Source organism: Anolis sagrei, chromosome 8, assembly GCF_037176765.1.
Source record: "Anolis sagrei isolate rAnoSag1 chromosome 8, rAnoSag1.mat, whole genome shotgun sequence".
In the NCBI taxonomy this organism is placed as follows: domain Eukaryota; kingdom Metazoa; phylum Chordata; class Lepidosauria; order Squamata; family Dactyloidae; genus Anolis; species Anolis sagrei.
This window is the reverse complement of record NC_090028.1, coordinates 23,210,866-23,230,172: the sequence shown is the minus strand read 5'-3', so window position 1 is coordinate 23,230,172 and position 19,307 is coordinate 23,210,866. Positions and strand designations below refer to the sequence as shown.

Here is a 19,307-nt window from a genome sequence, read left to right as displayed (position 1 = left end):
ATCGCCCAAATCGGTGCAAGGGGAGGGATTGGAAGAGGGAAAAACCTCCAAAGGATGCAGATTTGCAACATATATCTATAGGTAACTTTAAAATGCATCTAAATTGCTGAACAAATGCAGTTTAACATCACTTGACTCCATGGCAGTGGTAGTTGTTGTTCATTTGTTCACTCGCTTCCGACTCTTCGTGATCTCATGAACCAGCCTACGCCAGAGTTCCCTGTTAGCCGTCACCACCCCCAGCTCCTTCAAGGTCAAGCCAGTCACTTCAAGGATGCCACCCATCCATCTTGCCCTTGATCGGCCCCTCTTCCTTTTTCCTTCCTTTCCCCTCAGCATCATTGTCTTCTCTAAGATTTCTTTTCTTCTCATTATGTGTCCAAAGCACCCTATATTCTGGTGTATAAGACTACTTTTTAACCCAAGAAAATCTTTTCAAAAGTCAGGGGTCATCTTATATGTGGGGTTATCTTATACATGGTAGTAGTCTTATACACGGGAGTAGTCTTATACACTGGAGTAGTCTTATAATTGTGTCCAATTCTGGGCACTACAATTCAAGAGAGATATTGACAAGCTAGAATGTGTCCAGAGGAGGGCGACTAAAATGATCAAGGGTCTGGAGAACAAGCCCTATGAGGAGCGGCTTAAGGAGCTGGGCATATTTAGCCTGGAGAAGAGAAGGCTGAGAGGAGATATGATAAAAGGTAAAGGTAGTCCCCTGGCATTAAGTCCAGTCATGTCTGACTCTGGGGTGTGGTGCTCATCTCCATTTCTAAGCCAAAGAGCCAGCGTTGTCCGTAGACACCTCCAGGGTCATGTGGCCGGCATGACTGCATGGAGCCCCGTTACCTTCCTTACCTATTGATCTACTCACATTTGCATGTTTTCGAACTGCTAGGTTGGCAGAAGCTAGGGCTGACAGCGGAAGCTCATGCCGCTCCCCAGAATCGAACCTGCGACCTTTTGATCAACAAGCTCAGCAGCTCAGTGCTTTAACCCACTGCACCATATGATAGCCATGTATAAATATGTGAGAGGAAACCACAGGGAGGAGGGAGCAAGCTTGTTTTCTGCTTCCTTGGAGACTAGGACGCGGAACAATGGCTTCAAACTACAAGAGAGGAGATTCCATCTGAACATGAGGAAGAACTTCCTGACTGTGAGAGCCGTTCAGCAGTGGAACTCTCTGCCCCAGAGTGTGGTGGAGGCTCCTTCTTTGGAAGCTTTTAAACAGAGGCTGGATGGCCATCTGTCAGGGGTGATTTGAATGCAATATTCCTGCTTCTTGGCAGGGGGTTGGACTGGATGGCCCATGAGGTCTCTTCCAACTCTTTGATTCTATGATTCTATGATTCTATACGCAGGAGTCGTCTTATACGCGGGAGTCGTCTTATAGAGCGGATGCTGAAACTTCCAATCGGATTGGAGAATCAGTGGTTGCTGCATATGGTGGGGAAGCTCAAAAATGGCAATGGCCGCGTCCCTGCCGTATGCAACAACTGTATGAAAGCATTAAGGGTGACACTGTACAAGTACGGTAGAAGAAAATCCATTCATCAGGATTCGTGGACAATGCGGTGCCGATGGTGAGGTGAAGGGGCGCCTCACCGGGAAGGTGTAAGTGAAGGCCGGAGCAAGCTGCAGGCGTCCGGGGTGCCCTGGGTATGGAATAAAGAGATAGAGTGGCTCTGGGCCCAGACAAACACACCTCTTTTACCTGTCTAGCCTGCCCTTGTATCCTATTACCGTACCTCCTCCTCTGCCTCTCAGATCTCACTTCTGAAGACTGCAGTGAAGTGGTGCAAGTGCACATGTGCAAGATCTGAGAGGCAGAGAAGGAGGTACAGTAATAGGAAAATTACCATATTTAAATATGTTGAGATTAATTTCACAATTCAGCAGCAGATCAGTTGCACAACTTCAGCTCTTTCCAGTAGCTTCTTCCTGCACATTATTTTCAGTCAACTGCTCCCACAAACTGCAGTCACTCTGGAACTCTTTTACAGGCACTTGAGCACATGCCCGGTCATTGTCAGTTTTACTATTGTTTTCCCCCAGTCTAGATCAGGGGTCCTCAAACCTTTTAAACCGGGGGCCAGTTTACTGTTCCTCAGACCGATGGAGGGCCGGACAATAGTTTTTTTAAAAAAATCAATAAAAAATTCCTATGCACATTGCACATATCTTATTTTGCTGTGTGGAAAGGCCCTTAGAGGGGGTTCTTTCTAGCCCTCTTTAGGCAGTAATTCCAGGAGCAGAGAATGGAAATCTTCCTATTTCTAGTCTGATCAAAAATCTGGCTACCAGTATTTAAAAATCTCTAAAATTATAACTGTAAATAAAGAACAACATTCAAACACAGGGGAACTCCAGACAAGAAACAATCAGGGCCAGCTAATCATCTCTCAACAAAGGATTCTCCCTAAAAACTGTCAGCCTATGAAATGGCAATCAAGGTGGCCAACTGAAACATTCATACCTACCTCCAACAGACAAGAGTTCTTTCTCCCACCCTGGGTCTTCCACAATTTTCCTGGTTAAAGGTTTTCCTCTGACATGGAGTCCAGTCGTGTCTGACTCTGTGGTGCTCGTCTGCATTTCTAAGTCAAAAAGCCGGCGTTGTCCGTAGACACCTCCAAGGTCATGTGGCCAGCATGACTGCATGTAGCGCTGGGGCAGCCTCCCTTGGCTGACTCACGCTGTCCATCAGGCCTGACGGATAGCGTGAGCCTGCCAAGGGGGGAGCAGGCCCGTGCGGCCTACTTGTGAGTAAAGCACCTCGTGAGGTGCTTTACTCGCGAGTAGACCACGCGGACCAGCCTCCCTTGGCTGGCTCACGCTGTCCATCGGGCCTGAGGGATAGCGTGCGCCAGCCAACGGAGGGGCACTGTGGGGGGGGGGGCGCTCCTCCTCCGCAGGCCAGATTACGGCCCTTGGTGGGCTGGAAATGGCCCGCGGGGCGTAGTTTGGGGACCCCTGGTCTAAATGATATTACAAACTTACCACAGCACACAGTTATATCTTGTCTTAGCAGACAGGTTCTTTTAATCAATTACATAGAGCCTTTGACGAACAGCATCACAGCACAAGGAGAGAAATATACAATGTACTTGACTTCCTTATATACAATTCTATACAATTACACATAGCAATCTCTGATTGGTTCCCAACTCATTAACTTAATTCAGACCTAGGATTACATCATTCACAATCACCTGGACTAGGCCAGAACACATTCCCCAAATGATTCCCTATATACAGTTAATGTATGACTCAGCATTTCCAATAGAAGCCCATTAGCAGTGCATGACTCAGCTATATTACATTACAATACATTGTAAAACCTGACAAAATCAAATCTGATGCTTTTTAAATTTTTATTTGGTGTGCGTTGGAAGAGGGGTAGTCTTATACAGCGAATATATCCCAAAATCTATATTTTAACTGGAAAAGTTGGGGGTAGTCTTATACGCCCAGTCATCTTATATGCCAGAATATACGGTGCTTCATATTTGCCTCTACTATCCTTCCTTCTAATGAGCAGTCGGGCTTTATTTCCTGAAGTATGGACTGTTTGGATCTTCTGGCGGTCCAAAGCACTCTCAGAACTTTCCTCCAACACCACAGTTCAAAAGCATCTATCTTCCTTTGTTCAGCCTTCCTTATGGGCCAGCTCTCACATCCATAGGTGACTACTATGGGGAATTGTCAGATCCTGCTGGTAGGGTTTAGCAATCAAATGGTACCCACATGCTATGTGGACATAGCCAGCTTTATTGCTTCTACACAGACGAGGAAAAATAACACTACTAATTTCCCTTTTACCTTCAATCCCTTTCAGCGTGGTTTTCCCCTCCTCCTCTTCCAAAACCTTCCAACCCTTCCCCAGCCTTCTCCAACTCCTGTGAACAATTTCTCCTGATTATCGCTTCCTCGCAGGACTGCTCTCCTCCTCCAGATTCCTTTGTTGACGCTGACCTTGCTTCAGGTATGTTGGCAAGGGCAGGAGTCAAATGCTTATTTTCTCAAGCTTTGAATCATGTCCTGACAGGAATACTATTGCTTTGGCTATGCGGATCTTCGTTGCCAGTGTGATGTCTCTAGTCTTTGCTATTTTATCGAGATTGGTCATTGCTCTCCTCCCAAGAAGGAAACATCTTCTGATTTCCTGTCTGCAGTCTCTGTCTGCAGTAATCTTTGCCCCTAGAAATACAGAGTCGGTCACTGTCTCCACGTTTTCTCCCTCTATTTGCCAGTTATCAATCAGTCTTGTTGCCATAATCTTGGTTTTTTTTGGTGTTTAGCTGCAACCCAGCTTTTGCGCTTTATTCTTTCACCTTGATTAGAAGGCTCCTCAGCTTCTCCTCGCTTTCGGCCATCAAAGCGGTATCATCTGCATATCTAAGGTTGTTAATGTTTTTTCCAGCAATTTTTACCCCAGCCTTGCATGGCAGTGGTACCATGGCTCAATGCTATCGAATCCTGGGAGTTGTAGTTTTACTAAGAGAGGAGCCATAAAGTCAATCCCATCTTGCCTCCAGTGTCATCAGTTGCCCCCCCCCCTTCAGCACCAACCGCTGCTCTGAGATCAGTGAAAAGAGGGGCCAGGAAGGCAGTTCCATCTTGTCTCCTGCACTGTGCTTATAATATAATATAATATAATATAATATAATATAATATAATATAATATATTGTATATACATAGAATCATAGAATCATAGAATCAAAGAGTTGGAAGAGACCTCATGGGCCATCCAGCCCAACCCCCTGCCAAGAAGCAGGAATATTGCATTCAGATCACCCCTGACAGATGGCCATCCAGCCTCTGTTTAAAAGCTTCCAAAGAAGGAGCTGCCATGCCTCCTGGCTGTGTAACCTGGGAGTTGTAGTTTTGCAAGCCCTCTCTACCAATGATACCGGGCCTCAGAAAACTACAAATCCCAGGACTCTGTAGCATATGGCACCATATGTTTGGTGCCATAGTAAAGCCATTTGCTCCTTTTCTCCCTTTCACAAGATGAGATTCGGGATATTTGCAGCCCAAGGAAGCCTCCCATTGAGGGCATCCTTAATTTATGGCCAACCTTTGCTGCCTCATTTATATCCACTTGGTCCCTGCAGGCTTGGCTCATTATTTATTGAAAATATATTCTTCCGCATTGGCTGTTTATGGGGTCGAGCTTTCTCCTTTCTGCTTCACTGGGTATCCCAGGCGGGATGGAAGGCTTTCAGAGGTCCAGCTGCTTTGCCCTCAATACTTTATGACCTTTGTTTAGGACCCGGAAATGGTCTATTTACACTGTAGGACTAATGCAGTTGAACTGCCATGCCTCAATGCTATGGAATCAGGGATTGTCATATTTGCAAGGCCTTCAGCCTTCTCTGCCAAAGAGTGACGGTGTCTCTCCAAACTACAACTCCCAGCATCCCATAGCATTGATCTATAGCTCCCATATGCAAGTCCCATCATCCGTGGTCCATTCTCCTTGAAACTGCACCAGGGTGTAGAATGGGTCTTGGGGGGCTCTGGGTGCCAAGTTTGGCCTTGCTCATTCATTGGTGTGGGTCGTGATGGTCTCAGGAAGTGAGTGATGGAACTGCAAGTCCCACCATCCATAGTCTATCCCCCTTCAAACCACAACAGAATGTAGGATGGGTCATGGTGGCTCTGTGTTTACCAGCTGTTAGGATTTCTGGGAGTTGAAGGCCAAAATATCTGGGGACCCACAGGTTGAGAACCACTGCTCTAGAACATTGCCATATAGCCCATAAAAAACCTACAACAACGTGGTGTTAATATGCATTGTGAAAGAGGAACAGAAGGAGAAAATAGCTGCACATTTAGCCACAGTGCCACCAGTCTCTTTCCAACCTCTCTTTCGTGCCATTTGTCCAGTTGTCTATTTCCATGCCGACCTCTTGACCTGTTACTTTTCCTGCCGTTCCAATTCCTGCGGGAGCATCTACACTGTGGGATTAATGCAGTTTGGTACCACTTGAACTGCCCTGGCTTGATGCGATGGAGTTGTGGTCTGACAACATCTTTTGCCTCCTGTGCCATGGAGTGCGGGCATACTTATTACCTGACAACAGCAACTAGGAGGGAGCAGCGATGATTAAACTGGGTTAATTCCACCGTGTAGATGCACTGGAGGCCTTTGTGTGGCCCCACTGTCCCAAGTCCAAGGGGCAGGAGGTCCCTTTCAAAGACAATGGGGCGGACAACACCACTTCTGCAATGTCAGCAGAGAGCAGGATGTCTCGGATCCGCGGAGACGAAAATACTCCATCCAAAACAGCTGGTTCCTCGTAAAGGGATGGGATCAGCATTTTTACATGTCCAGCCCAACGAGGTCAGAATGCAACCCAGAAAGCCTGGAATGTGACGCTCAATCGTTTTGAGCAATATTGTGCAGCACTGCCCAGTCTTGCATCCTGTTGCTTTGCGCCCTCCAGCCAGCTCAGACTTATAGCAAACCTTCCTGAGCTTTGGCAAGCTGAAAAGGGTCCCACAAAGGTCAATCCAAACAGTTGAAAGTCTGGAAACTATAAATCCCAATAAGGAGTGGCTTCGGGAGCTGGGGATGTTTAGCTCGGAGATGAGAAGGTTCAGAGAAAGAGGCATAAGAGCCAGGTTGAAATATTTCCAAGGATATTACATTGAGGATGGGTGAGCTTGCTTTCTCCTGCTCTAGAGGAGGGGTGGGCAAACTTGGGCTCTTCAGGTGTTTTGGACTCCAACTCCCACAATTCCTAACAGCCTCAGGCCCCTTCCTTTTCCCCCTCAGCCGCTTAAGCGGCTGAGGGGGAAAAGGAAGGGACCAGGGGCTGTTAGGAATTGTGGGAGTTGGAGTCCAAAACACCTGAAGAGCCCAAGTTTGCCCACCCCTCCTCTAGAGACTAGGATACTGATGACAACAACAACGATGATGATGATGATGATGGATTCAAATTACGGAAGGGAAAGTTTCCACCTAAACATTAAGAAGAACTTCTTCTCAAGTGGTCTCAAAATGCATTCATTCAACAGTGTAGACTAGCATTTCTCAACCTGGGGATTAGGACCCCTGGGGGGGGGGGGTCATGAAGGGGTTTATTTGTACCATGTTTGGTCCAAATTCATCATTGTTTGAGTCCACAGTGCTCTCTGGATGCTGGTGAACCACAACTCCCAAACTCAAGGTCAATGCCCACCAAACCCTTCCAGTATTTTCTGTTGGTCATGGGAATCCTTTATTCCACGTTTGGTTCAATGCCATAATTAGTGGTGTTCAGAATGCTCTTTGATTGTAGGAGAACTATAAATCCCAGCAACTACAACTCCCAAATGACAAAATCAAATTTTTTTTTTAGTGAAAGACATACATTGGGTTGTTAGGTGTATGCTGTCCAAATTTGGTGTCATCTGTCCCACTGGTTTTTGAGTTCTGTTAATCCCACAAACGAACATTATATTTTTATTTATATAGATTATTACACCATTAAGCTCTATTTCTGGCATTGGAGAGGGATTTAACCTTGGCTTTGATTGTAGGTGAACTATAAATCCCAACAACTACAACTTCCAAATGACAAAATCACACACCCCCAACTCCACCAGTATTCATATTTGGACATATCGGGTATTAGTTTCAAATTTGGTCCAGTGAATGAAAACAGATCCTACATCTCAGATATTTACATTCTGATTCATAACAGTAGCAAAATTACAGTTATGAAGTAGCAACAAAAACAATGTTTTGTTTGGGAGACACCACAACATGAAGAACTGTATTAAGGGGTCGCGGCATTAGGAAGGTGAAGACACACTGGCGTAGATGCATGGATGCGCCCCTCTTGCCTCTCCTTTATGCGTGTCTTGCTCAACGGAACAAGCGATCTATCTTTGGGTGATTCAGGCCATCAGCTTGCAAACCAAAAGGTCAAACGTGGCTTCCTTCTCATTGCAAAACCCAGGTCGCTTCCTCAGGCGACAACGCTTGTGATTCAGCACCAACATGTTTCTTCATTTTCGCCTCTCTTTGGCCTTATATGGGCATCTCTCTTGGATGGAGATGAGAAACAGGTAACCCGTCAGCAAAAAGAGAGAGAAAAAGAAAAGCAGAGCAGCAAGGAAAAGGGAAACCACAAGAGATGACTGAGAATCAAGCAAACCAGGTCAGATGGAGAGAGAGAGAGAGACTGGGCTAAGACCGCCTGCCTTTTATGGGAAATCATTGCACAAAAAGGTCAAAATGAGGCAGAGTTTGTATTAATATCAATTGTAAAGTTGGAAGGGAACCCAAAGGCCATCCAGTCCAACCCCATTTTATCATTCAGGAAGACACAATCAAAGCCCTCCCAACAGTTGGCCATCCAACCTCTACTTAACGATCTCCAGAGAAGATAATAATAATAATAATAATAATAATAATAATAATAATCTTTATTTATACCCTGCCACCATCTCCCCGATGGGGACTCGGAGCAGCTTACATGGGGCCAAGCCCGGACAACATATTACAGCAATAAAATCAAAACATAAAAAACAAATAACGACAACATCATCAAAGTACATTAATAATAATAAGGGAAAAAAGCAGTCTTAAAATAACATTCTAATAAACATAACCACAATAGCAATAGCGATAACAATGAGCGGGCCACATGTACAGGATAAAACAATTTAAAAACTGTGATGAGATTAAAAAAAAAGGAGCAAGACATTTATGGGGATTTATGAGGTTGAACTTCCCATTTGGGGGGCGCGATAGAATCATAGAATCAAAGAGTTGGAAGAGACCGCATGGGCCATCCAGTCCAACCCCCTGCCAAGAAGCAGGAACATTGCATTCAAATCACCCCTGACAGATGCTTCCAAAGCTTCCAAAGAAGGAGCCTCCACCACACTCCGGGGCAGAGAGTTCCACTGCTGAACGGCTCTCACAGTCAGGAAGTTCTTCCTCATGTTCAGATGGAATCTCCTTTCTTGTAGAGGGGTAGCATGACTTCCCTAGATCTAGACACTATGCTCCTATTGATGCAGGCCAAAATCCCATTAGCTTTTTTTGCCGCCACATCACATTGTTGGCTCATGTTTAACTTGTTGTCCACGAGGGCTCCAAGATCTTTTTCACACGTACTGCTCTCGAGCCAGGCATTGTCCCCCATTCTGTGCATTTCGTTTTTCCTGCCAAAGTGGAGTATCTTGCATTTGTCACTGTTGAACTTCATTTTGTTAGTTTTGGCCCATCTCTCCAATCTGTCAAGATCATTTTGAATCCTGCTCCTGTCCTCTGGAGTATTGGCTATCCCTCCCAATTTGGTGTCGTCTGCATACTTGATGATCCTGCCTTCTAGCCCATTAATAAAGGTGTTGAACAGGACCGGGACCAGGACGGAACCCTGCGGCACTCCACTTGTCACTTCTTTCCAGGATATTATCTATAGTATCTATACCAGGTATGAGTAAACTTGGGCCCTCTGGGTGTTTTGGACTACTGGCTGTTAGGGATGGTGGGAGTTGGAGTCCAAAACACCCGGAGGGCCCAAGTTTGCCCATGCCTGATCTATTCCTTCAGATTTGGAGGGAAACCCAAAGGCCATCCAGTCCAGCCCCATTTTATCATTCAGGAAGACGCCCTCCCAACAGATGGCCATCCAGCCTCTACTTAACAATCTCCAGAGGAGGAAACTCCATGATAGCAGCTATTCCAGGTATGAGTAAACTTGGGCCCTCCAGGTGTTTTGGACTTCAACTCCCACAATTCCTAACAGCCTACTGGCTGTTTGCCCACGCCCAGAGGCTGCCCTAGGTAATTTTCAAAGGTAAGCAAACAGTATTTTGGCGTCGTCTCCCCCCCCCCCCCCAACCAATCATTGATATATATTTTCTGTTCGTCATGGGAGTTCTGTGTGCCATATTTGGTTCAATTCCATCATTGGTGGAGTTCAGAATGCTCTTTGATTTTAGGTGAACTATACATCCTAGTAACTACAAATCGCATATAGAATCATAGAATCATAGAATGAAAGAGTTGGAAGAGACCTCATGGGCCATCCAGTCCAACCCCCTGCCAAGAAGCAGGAATATTGCATTCAAATCACCCCTGACAGATGGCCATCCAGCCTCTGTTTAACAGTTTCCAAAGGTCTATTTCTCCCAAGTCTATTTTCTGTCAAGGTCTATTTTCTCCCAAGAGCGCCTCAAGAGTGCCCCTGGGCAAAATCACCTATACTGCGAATGCTTACTTTGCGTAATGGGTTGAGCCGCCCCTGCCCACGCCTGGTCTAAGCACTCCCAGCAGATGGCCATCCAGGCTCTGTTTAAACACCTCTAGAGAAGGAGGCTTACCGGATTCCCAGGGACTATCCTTCCCTGTTGAGCAGCTCCAACCTGTTTAGGTGGGATCTCTTTTCCTGTCATTAGAATGAATGGCTCCATTGTGTCCCAGTCTCTGCAGCAACATATTTTGTATTTCCTGCAGTTTCTGGAGCAGCTAAGATTCAATGAGGAATGAAATAATGAATAAATGGGTTGTCGAAGGTTTTCATGGCCATAATCACTGGGTTGCTGCAAGTTTTTTCGGCTGTTTGGCCATGTTCAAGAAGCATTCTCTCCTGACGTTTCACCAGCATCTATAGCAGGCATATAAACCCCACTTGCCTAGCTTCCAACAGACCTCGCAACCTCCGAGGATGCCTACCATAGATGTGGGTGAAGCGTCAGAAGAGAATGCTTCTGCAACATGGCCGGACAGCCTGGAAAACTCACAGCAACCCAATGAATGAATGGCTCTGAGATGGTGAGAAGCTCCCAACTGCCACCTTGTGGGCCTTTGCAGGCATTCCAGTTGCAGAAGGAAACTGGCACACTTCCCTGTTCTTTTAGCCAGATGAATAACAATAATAATTGGGTTGGTGTGAGTTTTTCGGGCTGCCTGGCCCTGTTCCAGCAGCATTCTCTCCTGACATTTCTCCATCATAGGATCTGATGTGAGTCAAGCAAGTGGATTTTATATACCGTATATACTCGAGTATGAGCCGACCCGAATATAAGCCAAGGCACCTAATTTTACCACAAAAAACTGGGAAAACTTATTGACTCGAGTATAAGCCGAGGGCGGGAAATGCAGCAGTTACTGGTAAATTTCAAAATAAAAATAGATACCAATAAAATTACATTAATTGAGGCATCAGTAGGTTAAATGTTTTTGAATGTTTACATAAAACTGTAATTTAAGATAAGACTGTTCAGCTCTGATTAAATCATTATTCTAATCTTCAGTGTAAATGTGCTTATGTATCCTTCCAATAATAATAAAGATAGTAAAATAATAATAATAATAATAATAATAATGAAATCCAGCATATATACCTCGTTTGCTGTGTCATACTGTGTTTTTGTGTCAGGATAATAATAATAATAACTAGCTGTGCCCTGCCACGCGTTGTTGTGGCCTATAGTAAGAATTTTCGAAGTAGAGGTAGATATCTGGACTATTATGAAAGAGAGGTACCTACCTATTCCTTCCCCCTTTTTCTTCCCCTTCCCCTTTCTGTCCTTCCTTCCTTCTCTATCTCTTTCTTTCATTCCTTCTTTCGGTCTTTGGTTTCATCCTTCCTTCTCTCTTTCCTTCCCCCCCCTTCTCTATTTCTTCCTTTGTCTCCTTTCTTCCCTCCCTGTTTTCTTCCTTCTTTCACTTTTTTATTTCTTTTTCTCCTTCCTTCTTTCTTTACTTCTTTCCTGCATTTCCCCCCATTTTTCTTTCCTTTCTACTTTTACTTTCTCTTCTTCCTTCCTTCGGTAGCTCTTGCTTTCCTTCCTTCTCTCCTTCCTTCCCTCTTTCCTTCCTTCCATCCCTCCTTCTCTCTTTCCTTCCTTCCCCCTTTCCCTCCTTCATTCCTTCCCTTTTTCCCTCCCTCCTTTCTTCTCTCTTTCCTTCCTGTCTGTTCTCCTCCAATACCATGGTAGAATCCCTTCTAACTCTATTCTATGAGTCTATTTAAGTAGTAATATATATAGTAGTAACATTATATTATATAGTAGTATATATAACAATAATAAATATAATATAATATATATGTATAATAGTAATATATAAAGTATTGTAATTATATATACACACACACACACCAACCAGTGATCCAACATCCATCCATGTGTATGTGTGCGTGTGCGTGTACGTGTGCACGTGTGTACACTGCCATACTATCCAGTCCTAAGTAGATAATCTGGATTTTACATGGCAGTGTGGAAGGGTCGACTTTGGGTGCATCTACACTGTAGTTTTAATAAAGGAGGATGAAGCTGGTGAGGGGAGGAGAAAAAGGAAGGAAAGAAAGGGAGGGAAGGGAAGGGAGGGAAGGAGAAGGAAGGGAAGTAGAGAAAGGGAAGGAAGGAGGGTAGGAGGGGGTTGGACTGGATGGCCTTTAGGGCTCCCTTTCAACTGGTTGGCCATCTGTTATGAGGGCTTTGATCGTGTCTTCCTTTACTGCCAAATGAGGTTGGGCTGGATGGGCTCCTTTCCAAGCAGTGTCCCTATGATCCCCATCATGGCATCTTCTTCCCTTGTGGTGTGGGAGTGTGTGTGTGGGAGATAGTCAGAGTGTGTGCACAGAGTGTGGCCCACCTCCCAAAAACGAGCTGCTTAAAGCCAGGGTTAATCCATAGGAGTTTGCATGGAAAGAGCCACGTTGAACTGACAACTCCCAAAGGGCCTAAATACCCTTTGCAATCATGAACGCATTGCAATGACCCTTGGCCGACTTGGCTTCTCGCTTACCAGCTAAGCGAGAGCTCCTCCGGACCCTTAATTCTAAGTGTTCTTGCCTGCTCATTAATTCACTATCTTCAAGGCTTCCTTTATCTTGGTCCAGATGGGCTAGATCACTGTGGGAAGGCTGAGAAGGCAAAGACAACTCCACCTGGCCGTTATCTATCCCACTGACATTCTTTTCCCCTGAGAACTGACTTAAGGTTTCCCCTGCTGCGCTGTCTGAAGCAGGCACAACAGAAATCTGAATCCCATCATCCTCTTCATCAGGGAACTCTGGCTCACAAGACCCAGAGGGTTCAGTTTCAGACTCAGAATCAAACTGAGTCACAACACAAGATAAATCTATCCTGAGCTGCGACAGTATGCAATAGACTCCTGCAGTGGGGAGAGGACGGCTCCAGGCAAGAACAGCCAGGCCACCTCTATGCGGATACCCTCACTGATTGACTTTGCAGCTTCATGGCAACTCAATGTTGTTCAAGCTTGCTAATTGCAACATCCACACTTCAAACAGACAAGGGTTCTTTCTCCCATCCTGGCCATTATTCCACACGTGCAAGTGCGTGCGTGTGTGTACACACACACTCCACTTGCATAACTCACATTAGGTCCTATGAAGATGCAGGCGAAACGTCAGGAAAGAATGCTGCTGGGACAGATTGGAAATAAAGCCCGGAAAACACAGCAACCCAGTGATTCCGGCCATGAAAGCCTTTAACCACACAATAACAATAATAATAATAATAATAATACCAATTAATTATTAATAATAATCAACAATAAATGCAATACTTAATGCATAATAATTTAATTAGGAAAAAGAACAATAATAACGGTACACAAATGTAGCAAATAAATATATATATAATGCAATCCATTTGTAACTTAAAATAAACAAATTATTAAATATAATAGAAATTATTATTATTTTTGAACCAGGTGGGATTCGAACTCGGTGCCTCCAAGCTTCCATGGCTCTATTTTACTGTCACCTTCCTTGTCTCGCTTCCCATTGGCCTCAGTCAGCCAGCTAGGCGGAGTCGGTGACACCATCTTCAGAACCCACCTCCCTTTGCTGAAATGGGAATCTCTATTGCCTAGGCTGCCTTTCAGTCAGCTAGATGGAGGTGGTGAACCCACCTCAGAACCCATCCTCCTATCTTCAGAACCCGCCTTCGGGAAAGCAATATTTCTATTGGCTAGTTTCAGTGTCAGTCAACTAGATGGAGGCGGGACGTCAACTTGAGAACCCACCTCCCTTTGCTGAAATGGGTATCTCTATTGGCTAGGCTGCCTGTCAGTCAGCTAGATGGAGGCGGTGAACCCACCTCAGAACCCATCCTCCTATCTTCAGAACCCGCCTTCGGGAAAGCAGCATTTCTATTGGCTAATTTCCTTGTCAGTCAACTAGATGGAGGCGGGAGATCAACTTGAGAACCCACCTTCCTTTGCGGAAAGCGCTAACTCTATTGGCTTGGCCCCGTGGACGCGGTGACGTCATCTCCCAACCCGTATCTCTATTGGCTGGGCCGTTTGTCTGTCATGCTGCCTGGAGGAAAAAGAGGCGGCGAGGAGAAGGAGGAGGAGGCGGTGGCGGCGCAGGCGCTGCTGCTGCGGCGGCGAAAGATGGGCCGCTCCTGAGGGAAAGTATCCTCCAAAGAAGCTTCCAGGCCGAAGGGGCCAGCCGCTGCCGTCGAAATAAGAGCTCCCTTCGAGGTATTTAGCGAAAAGAGGCGTGGCCTATGCAGAACATCAACAAAGGGGCGTGGCTCATGAATATTAATGAGGGCCACATGAATTATTCATAAGGTAGTCTCCTTAGGGAAGCTTTGAGTGGGATATGCTATTAGGAATTACTATTTTTAATATTTTAATATTTGTAATAATAATTGCAATATTAAATATATATGTAGTACTAGCTGTCCCCTGCCAGGTGTTGCTGTGGCCCAGTCTGGTGATCTGGAAAATAAAGTAATGAGAAAGTGTTGGTTTCTAATCTATGTCATGTCTTTCTGCTTGTGGGTAAACAGTATTTCTTGCTGTTTCTTTGTCAATGTTGATGTGGAGAGTGTCTGGTTTGCCTACTCTGGAACATGCAACATATCATTGTTCTTCTTTAGGGGTCCCTTTCAAATCTCTGTGTGTATCATATCTATCTATATTTATGGCTGGATGGCTCTCTGTCAGGAGGGTTTTGATCACGTTTTCTTGCTCTGGTGAAGGGAGTTGGACTGGATGGCCTTAAGTATTTTCTGTTGGTCATGGGGGTTCTGTGTGGTGGTTGATGAGGTTCAGCATGCTCTTTGATTGTAGGTGAACTATAAATCCCAATAACTACAACCAGAGGCGGCCCTAGGTAATTTTCAACGGCAAGCAAACAGTATTTTGGCACCCCCCCCCCCCAAACCAATAACAGATATATATTTTCTGTTTGTCGTGGGAGTTCTGTGTGCCATATTTGGTTCAATTCCATCATTGGTGGAGTTCAGAATGCTCTTTGATTGTAGGTGAACTATACATCCCAGTAACTACACTTGCCGCATTTGCTCCCTTGCCTGGGCCACTTTGGGTCGGGAGGCGTGCCTGAAGACCCTGACGTGTGCACCAAAAGTCACCTCTTCTCCTGACTTTCTCCTCAGCCATTGGGACCAAGAGAGAGAGAGAGAGAGAGAAAGGTGGAGATGCCCAGCTTTCCTGAAGGTAGGCACAAAAACAAAGGAGGGAGCGGAGGTGGGAGATACCTCCAGCCGGAGGGGCTCTCTCTCTCTCTCTCTCTCTCTCTCTCTTTCTTTGTCTCTCTCTCTTGGTCCCAATGGCTGAAGAGAAAGTCAGGAGAAGAGGCGGCTTTTGGTGCGCACGCTGGGGTCTTCAGACACACCTCCAGACCCGAAGTGGGCCAGGCGCGGCGGCTCCATCCCTTGGCCCACCCGCGGATTGGGGAGAGGAGATGAGGCGGGTGGAGCGCCGGGGGATCGGGAAAGAGAGCTGGTCATGGGAAAGGGATCTAACACAGAGAACGACTGAGCGCCGGCTCTGCTCACGCATCTGGTGGCCAGGTGGAGCAGGAATGAGAGGGGCTAGGCGAGGCTCAAGGGCCCGGCCACTTTGGGAAGAGGATCGCCCAGCAGCGAGGCAAGAAAGTCGAGGCTCCCCCCAGACTGCTAGGGCTGTTGTGAGCTGAGGGGGCACTCCTCAAGTGGCGGTCGACGGGCATTTACAGAGTCGCCTCTGCTCCCCTGGCAAAAAAAAAGTGTTCTGCGACCGCTTACTTCGCGTAATGGACGAGCCGCCCCTGACTACAACTCTCAAATGTCAAGGTCTATTTCCCCTAAACTCCATCTGTGTTCATAATTGGGTATATGGAATATTTGTGCCAAGTTTGGTCCAGAGCCATTATTGCTTGAATCCACAGTGCTCTCTGGATGTAGGTGAACTACAACTCCCAAACTCAAGGTCAGTGCTTTCTGTTGGTCATGGGAGTCCTGTGTGCCACATTTGGTTCAGTTCCATCATTGGTGGAGTTCGAATGCTCTTTGATTGTAGGTGAACTATAAATCCCAGCAACTACAACTCTCAAATTACAAAATCAGTTATTTTTGAGTGATGGTCACTTCTTAAGTTAGTAGTTAGCTTGTGGCCAAATGTGGTGGCAATTCGTCTAGTGTTTTTTGAGTTGTGTTAATACCACAAACGAACATTACATTTTTATTTATATAGACTAGCTGTAGCTGGCCACGCGTTCCTGTGGCCCATTGTGGAGAAATGGGAAAGAAAGAAAAGAGGAAGAGCTGGTTTCTAAGCTATCAATACACAACTGAAGTGGCAAAGTGTCAACCTAAGATAGGCCCATTTCAGTCTCCTTGAGGCCAAAGGGTTCTATGGATGTGTGGAAGGGCCCTGGGTTACCTGAGTCCACACTGCCATATAACCCAGTTCAAAGATATTATATAGGTATTATTATTGTTCTTATTATTACAGATGTATAGGTATTATTATAGGCATATAGATATTATTATAGACACAAATATTATTAAAGGCATATAGGTATTATTATTATAGATGTTATTTATTTATTTCGTATCAAAAGCATTGCATAAATTAGTATAAAACTAATCAGAAGTATTAGTATAAAACTAAATAGAAGGAGCACAGGGCGAAATATCTTTCAAGCAAAAACTGGCAACAGATGTATGGATATTATTACAGACCTATAGGTGGTATTATAGGCATATAGATATTGTAGATATTATACATGTATATAGATATTACTATGAGCATAGATATTATAGGCATATAGGTATTATTATAGATGTATAGATATTATTGACAGACAGATATTATAATGATAGACATATGGATATGATATGGATATTATTATAGACCTATAGATATTATTATAGACATGTAGATATTATTGTTACAGACATATAGATATCATATATACAAGGGGTATTTTTAAGTAAGATCCGTTTGAACATAAGTTTATTTCAAAAAAGTAAATTTATTTTCAGAAAGTACATACTTCACTCTATTTTTTGATATAGTTGCCAAACACTTATCATACCTCTGAACCAATTTTAAAATACCCTCTTCACAAATCCTCGCTTCAACTGAAGCCACCAAATCGTCTGTAATCAAAGAAGGGTGATCGGAGCGGTCCTCATCATGGACGTTGTCACGGCCATCTTTGAATTGTCATACCCACTTACGCACTTTGCTTTCACTCATAACAGTATCACCGTACACTTCACACATCTGTCGATGAATTTCTGCAGCAGGCAAGTTCCTTGCTGACAAAAACTGTATCACTGAGCGAACCTCACATGCAGAGGGTGAGTTGATAGTCTTAAACATTTTTAAAGCACAGGTTAGCTACAAAGCGGAAACTGAGCACAGTTGTTCCCGAGGCATGCCGGTACACGGCGCACGTGCTCGTTGTGGTATGCGCTCGAACTACTAGTGTCTACAACAAAACGGACCTTACTTAAAAAATAACCCTCGTAGATAGACAGATAGTAGACTTATAGATATTATTGTGATAAATACATAGATATTATTGTAGATATATTATAGCCTAGGGTTGCTATAAAGTAAAAATGAATGGTCATCTTTCGGGAGTGTTTTGATTGTGCCTTCCTGGACAGCCTTTGGTAACTCACAGAGCGTACCTTTTTGTCATTTCTTTGAATACTGGACTTCATTTCCCAGAATTCCTTCCCATAACTCAAAATGGCAGTGGTTCTCAACCTGGGGTCTCCAGATGTTTTTGGCCTCCAACTCCCAGAAATCCTAACAGCTGGTAAACTGGTTGGGATTTCTGGGAGTTGTAGGCCAGAAACATCTGGGGACCCCAGGTTGAGAACCACTGCAATATGGATTAGCCTTATGGGCACACACACAGAATCCCTCCCGTGTGAGTTCCCAACCAGTACCTCCGTGCTGAGAACAGCCAAGACCCAAGAGGGAAAGGGAAAAAAAGGAAAGGAAAATAAAAGAAGGAAAGGGAGGGGGTAGATCTGGGAGAAAAGTGGCACATAAATAAAGATTTATTATTAATATTATTATTATTTAATGACTATCATACAAAGTAAAATGATGCCTTCCCTCTCCTCCTTCCCAACATTTGAAGAAGTTAACTTTAAGATTAATCCTTTCTTCTTTCTTGAAGATTAATCCTTTCTTCTTTCTATTCTTGACTTGATCCAAACCAAGCTGGTTTCGATTACTCTGAACAGGAAGGCAGGGATGCCCTTCGTATGGAATGACAACCTGTGTTTTGTTGCTGCTGCGTTTCCCTTTTCTCCTTTGCTTTCCTTGACAGGTTTTAGGTAGCTGTGTTTGGTGAATAATTCATGCTTGTCAGTGCTTTGATCGTTAATTTGTCTCTCTGTCACCGGAGCTTGTTTAATAAAAGAGGACTCATGTTGCATACTTTTTTAAAAAAAAAAACACCACTTACATATGGCTCTTGATGCTGGAAAAATGTCTTCCGTTATGACTGCATTATTTTAACAAACAGAAAGGTATATTTTCAAATGTGCATTTGTTTGTAGAGTCAGAAACCTGTGATTTGTCAAAGGGGAGATTGACAGTGATGAAATGCAATAAGTTCTTTTGTTAAATGGCTTTTAAAGCCAACAGAGATAGAGTTGCATGGCCTTGAATACCTATTTTATCAAGCTCATGGTGTCATTAACATTGTTAACTTATCTTGTCTTTCCTAGGCCTCACTTTTGAGAATGGCTTGACACACAGAGCCTTTTCCCTGTCATCTTCTTGCCACAGTTTCGTCTTTATGACTTGATATTCCCTCCAAGGACATCCCTAATTCATTGGTGGCAATCCCTCTTGGTTGAGTCTGATTGCCTTCCAAGGGAAGTGGATCCATGATTGTAGAGACTTATTCTGGATCTGTATGGTCTTGCATTCATAGTGAAGACATATATTTCCAATGGAAGGCTGTCCTGACAAGGGTTTGCTTGCGGGGCCTTCTTTCTCTCTGCCTGTTTCTCCCTATTCATAGAATCATGGAGTTGGAAGAGACGC

General features: G+C 44.6%; 1 protein-coding gene across 2 annotated transcripts in view; it reads left to right on the top strand.

Moving 5' to 3' along the window:
* Positions 1–14,308: 14,308 nt before the first annotated feature.
* Positions 14,309–19,307, top strand: part of MEAK7 (MTOR associated protein, eak-7 homolog) — a 29,942-nt gene continuing 24,943 nt past the window's right edge. The window contains exon 1 of one of the 2 annotated variants that reach the window (XM_060788466.2): positions 14,309–14,477. The gene's annotated coding sequence lies outside the window, so the exon portion shown is untranslated. The other variant, XM_060788467.2, reaches the window with a different exon arrangement.